Source organism: Populus euphratica, unplaced genomic scaffold (genome assembly GCF_000495115.2).
Source record: "Populus euphratica unplaced genomic scaffold, PopEup_1.0 scaffold290.1, whole genome shotgun sequence".
Taxonomy (NCBI): Eukaryota; Viridiplantae; Streptophyta; class Magnoliopsida; order Malpighiales; family Salicaceae; genus Populus; species Populus euphratica.
The window spans coordinates 228,992-235,247 of NW_011500169.1; positions in this window are offsets into that span (position 1 = coordinate 228,992).

The window sequence follows — 6,256 nt, forward strand, 5'->3', positions numbered from 1 at the left end:
ATTTATGTGATAGGCCTGCATTTAATCAATCCTTTCATTTATGTGATAGGCCTGCATTTAAAATGAACATTTACCATAAATTAAAGGTATCTTATATTATTAGATATATTATTATAAAACATGCTTTAGTTAAGGAGTTATTGATACTTCAAGTGCAAAAATGATGATATAAAACCTCGATAAAAATGCACTTTTAAGTAGTAATCACACCCCCCAACCAGCTTATTACTAGTCCCTAGTAATCAAAGCGCTAAAATAGAAAAACAATTTGCAAATTCCACAAAGCAAGGTATTCATCATTCACCTTCCATTAATCTATCCACACAAAGCAAGGTATTCATCATTATAGAAAACAAATTTGCAAATTTCACAAAGCAAGGTATTCATCATTTAACTTCCATTAATCTATCCAGATAAACAAACTCTCATTAAATTTATATATCTGCTCAATACCTCTTAACAAGATATTAATAAACCTTTCTTTTGTGCTCAATATATCAACACACAATTATGGGGCTTTTCTTGGAAGAAAATAAAATTTTTGTTCTAATGTTTAAGGTTAACTTCCTTGGGTTGGGATTATTATTATTATTATTTTAAAAAAAAAATATATACATATAACTTAAAACACCATGCATCTTTAACCCCATGTAACGAGCTTTCGGCTAATGACTACCAAACCAGTTGGTCTTAGGGCATTAGGTGTTGAGACACCCCTACGAGCTTAGTAACTCGGGTCGCAGATACTGATACGTAGATAGTGCAATGTGTGATTCCCTTAAGCTTTTCTCCTCAACCCATGTAACAAGCATTGGGCCAATAGCTCCCAAGTTAGTTGACTTTAGGGTATTAGGTGTTAAAACACCCCTTCGGGCTTAATTGTTTAGGTTAGGGAGGCTACGAAACCAAACTTATCTACATTTTTATTAATATCATTTCATTTTTTTTTAATTTTTTACTCATTTTTTTTGTTTTTTTGTTTTTATTTCAAATTGTGTATTGTCCCTTTCCCTTAGTTGTTACCTTTAACAAAAGAACATAATTAATGTAATAATCCAATGCGCAACCCACAATCATATGTTAAAGTGTGTGTGTGAAAATTAAGGTTTAATAATACATGTTAAATCAGTATATGAGTAGAATTAAGTGATAGTAATGCGAGAGTTTGTAAACCTGAATATTTCAAGAAGTATTATGATAGACCTTATTAAGAATGGTTACTAAGATGCAACTCAAGAGTCATAAAAAGATCTCCTTTACTCTGCGATCCTAGTAACAACAATTTTGCACATGCTTTATGAAATGGAAAATAATTTTTTTTTTATCAACTACTACCCTCTCCCCCCAACCAAAATGAGACATTGTCCTCAATGTTTTAAGGTAGAAAGATAGAGTATAGAAGATATCACCTGAAATAACAAACACTGATAAACCTGGAACACACTTTAACAAAAATAAGAAATAACAAAACACAATACTAAAACAAAAAGACACAAAAATTCATAAATGAAGACTCAAATCTAATCTAAACTTTTTACGGCTTTCTTTAAATGACCAATTTATGCGACTTATAGATGGATCAATTACAGGAATGAAAGATTGTAGTTAGTCAATCAATTGTTTAGCAGTAGTAGTAGAGATTATGATTTGTCGTGCAGAAGATGTTAGAAATTCCTGTTCCACAGCATTATCAAGAAAAGACAACAACTTATCATAATAACCATTAACATTTAACAGACCTATAGGTTTTTGGTGAATATGCAGTTGGGCCCAAGAGGAAATATGAAAGATCTCTTCCAATGTGCCTAGACCACCTGGTAAAGCAATGAAGGCATCAGCATGGTTAAACATTGCATTCATTCGAGCAGACATTATGGAGACCTGAAGTTCCTCTCCAATTATTTTTCTAATAATGTCGCCTTGTGTTAAAGCTTTGGGGATGACCCCTAAAACTTGACTACCTGATTAGTACTTAAAAGTGCATTTTTATCATGGTTTTATATCATCATTTTGCACTTGAAGTATCAATAACTCCTTAACCAAAGCATGTTTTATAATAATATATCTAATAATATAAGATACCTTTAATTTGTGGTAAATGTTCATTTTAAATGCAGGCCTATCACATAAATGAAAGGATTGATTGATGACTTTAAGAACTTAAATTGCAAGGATAAAGAGATGACCAAACTTAGAAAAGAGATGTCGGTGCAATCCAAACCGGAGCAGTGTTTGATAATTGGGTCATATCTAGAGCTATATATCTCATATTTAGTTCCAATTTATATGGATGGAAAGGTAAGACATAGAGCTACAACTTTCATATGGAGCCCAAGATCTAAAAAGGCCATTTTCAAGTCCAAATTATAGCAACAACAAAAAGCCCGAATCTATTTTCCAGCCCGAGCACTGTTCAGTATTTTGGCCATATCTGGAGTTCTAGAAGTCCAAATGAGCTGAATGTTTTACACAAGAAAGCTGTGACAATTGCCTACAACTTTCATGTTTACAATGGGCTCCAATTTTGACGTTATCAATGACGTTTTTGGGCAGACAAGAGAAGATAAGGATTGTCACCAAGTCAAAAGTTGGTCACCCACTTATCAATTAGTCATCAAATCAATAGTTCCCAATTTGGGCCTATAAAAGGAGGCATTTGCCATGCATTTAGGCATCTTGGTTTCTAGATCAAGATCATGCTCTTCCTTTCTCTCTTTGTATTTTTTGTAATGTTTATGCTTTGCATTCATTAATATTAAGTTTATGCTTTTCATTTCCTTTCCTTTACTTAGTTATCTTTTATGTTCTTATTTTGTTTATCTATTTCGCTTTCTTTCATTATGTCTAGCTAAGTTAGTTATGTCAAGGTGAAAAGGTTACACTAATTGTGTAAGAATAAGTATAATGTAAACTTAATATGGACTTTAATGTTTGTTACTAACATGTTTTATATTTGTTATCTTGTTCACTCTTTAATACTTTGCTTGTTAAATGACTAATCTTGATTTATGCTTGTTAAATGACTAATCTTGATTTATGTCGGTATGGTATAACCGACACTTGAGCTATGAAAGGAACTTGATTTGTTGTTAACATAAGTTATAATCATGAATGCTTGACGAGATTTACAAGTATTAGCATTAATTGAATAAGATGACTAATGTAATCGTGTTAACAATATATAATCTGATTTGAACCTCCTTTGTGTGTGGTTTCCAATTCAATAATAAGAGTTTATACTATACTTGTTTGATATACCATTAGTGGAACCTCTAACCTTGACATTTGTTATTATTGTTTAATCCTTACATTAATTTTCCATCTCCAAGTTCTCATCATCTTCTTCTTCTTCTCTTTCTTTATTATTATTATTATTATTATTACTATTATTATTATTATTATTATTATTGTTGTTGTTGTTGTTATTATTATTATTATTATTATTGTTATTGTTATTGTTATTGTTGTTGTATTATTGTTATTTATAATTTGTACAATTAACCTTCCTGTGGTTCGACCCCGGTCTTGCCGGGTTATTTATTACTTCGACACTCCTGCACTTGGGAGAAGACATCAATCTTTTAGTCGTGTCAAGTTTTTGGCGCCGTTGCCGGGGAGGTAAGTTCTTGTATAAATTATAATATTTATTTTATTTTCTCTTTTCACTTTTCTTGTATATAACTTTGTTTCTTTTGTCTTGTTTCTTCTTCTTTTGCTTTTTTTTTTATTCCTAAACGTGCATGAGAGTGTGGTCACGTACATCAAGTGGTAGACTTTGTAGGGTATCCTCATCATTTTCAGAAAATATGGCTGAGGAAGATAATCAATCACTTCATAATGAAAATAATGAGAATAACCGTGCTAGAACACTTAGAGACCACATGAATCCCACAAGAATAAGTGCACCATCATGCATAGTTTTTCCTCCTGATGCATCTCATTTTAATTTTAAACCAGGCATTATTCAACTTTTACCTTCTTTTCATGGCTTAGTGATTAGTACTTAAAAGTGCATTTTTATCATGGTTTTATATCATCATTTTGCACTTGAAGTATCAATAACTCCTTAACTAAAATATGTTTTATAATAATATATCTAATAATATAAGTGACACGACTAAAAGATTGATGTCTTCTCCCAAGTGTAGGAGTGTCGAAGTAATAAATAACCCGGCAAGACCGGGGTCGAACCACAGGGAGGTTAATTGTACAAATTATAAATAACAATAATACAACAACAATAACAATAACAATATCAACAATAATAATAACAATACTAATAATAGTAATACTAATAATACTAATAATAAAACTAATAATACTAACAATAATAATAATAATAATAATAATAATAATAATAATAATAATAAAGAAAGAGAAGAAGAAGATGATGATGAGACTTGGAGATGGAAAATTAATGTAAAGATTAAACAATAATAATAACAAATGTCAAGGTTAGAGGTTCCACTAATGGTATATCAAACAAGTATAGTATAAACTCTTATTATTGAATTGGAAACCACACATAAAGGAGGTTCCAATCAGATTATATATTGTTAACATGATTACATTAGTCATCTTATTCAATTAATGCTAATACTTGTAAATGTCGTCAAGCATTCATGATTATAACTTATGTTAACAACAAATCAAGTTCCTTTCATAGCTCAGGTGTCGGTTATACCATACAGTATGAACTATGAAAGTGCCAAGCATTTGTTGTACCAAGTGTTATACAACATAAATCAAGATTAGTTATTTAACAAGCAAAGTATTAAAGAGTGAACAAGATAACAAATATAAAACATGTTAGTATCAAACATTAAAGTCCATATTATGTTTACATTATACTTATTCTTACACCATTAGTGTAACCTTTTCACCTTGACATAATTAACTTAGCTAGACATAATGAAAGAAAGAAAAATAGATAAACAAAATAAGAACATAAAAGCTAACTAAGTAAAGGAAAGGAAATGAAAGGCATAAACTTAATATTAATAAAAGCAAAGCATAAACATTACAAAAAATACAAAGAGAGAAAGGAAGAGCATGATCTTGATCTGGAAACCAAGATGCCTAAATGCATGGCAAATGCCTCCTTTTATAGGCCAAAATTGGGAACTATTGATTTGATGACTAATTGATAAGTGGGTGGCCAACTTTTGACTTGGTGACAATCCTTATCTTCTCTTGTCTGCCCAAAACATCATTGATAACGTCAAAACGGGAGCCAGTTGCAAACATGAAAGTTGTAGGCAATTGTCTTAGCTTTCTTGTAAACATTCAGCTCATTTGGACTTCTAGAACTCCAGATATGGCCAAAATACCGAACAGTGCTCGGGCTGGAAGACAGATTCGGGCTTCTTTGTTGTTGCTACAATTTGGACTTGATAATGGCCTTTTTAGATCTTGGGCTCCATATGAAAGTCGTAGGCCTATGTCTTACCTTTCCATCCATATAAATTGGACCTAAATCTGAGATCTGTAGCTCCATATATAACCCAATTACCGAACAGTGTTCCGGTTTGGATTGCACCGACATCTCTTCTCTAAGTTTGGCCATCTCTTTATCCATGCAATTTAAGTTCTTCAAGTCATCAATCAATCCTTTCATTTATGTGATAGACCTGCATTAAAAATAGACATTTACCACAAATTATAGGTATCTTATATTATTAGATACATTATTATAAAACATATTTTAGTTAAGGAGTTATTGATACTTCAAGTGCAAAATGATGATATAAAACCATGATAAAAATGCACTTTTAAGTACTAATCAATAAGATACCTTTAATTTGTGGTAAATGTCTATTTTTAATGCAGGCCTCCAGCCCGAGCATTGTTCTGTATTTTGGCCATATCTGGAGTTCTAGAAGTCCAAATGAGCTGAATTGTTTACACAAGAAAGCTGAGACAATTGCCTACAACTTTCATGTTTACAACTGGCTCCAATTTTGACGTTATCAATGACGTTTTGGGCAGACAAGAGAAGATAAGGATTGTCACCAAGTCAAAAGTTGGTCACCCACTTATCAATTAGTCATCAAATCAATAGTTCCCAATTTTGGCCTATAAAAGGAGGCATTTGCCATGCATTTAGGCATCTTGGTTTCCAGATCAAGATCATGCTCTTCCTTTCTCTCTTTGTATTTTTTGTAATGTTTATGCTTTGCTTTCATTAATATTAAGTTTATGCCTTTCATTTCCTTTCCTTTACTTAGTTAACTTTTATGTTCTTATTTTGTTTATC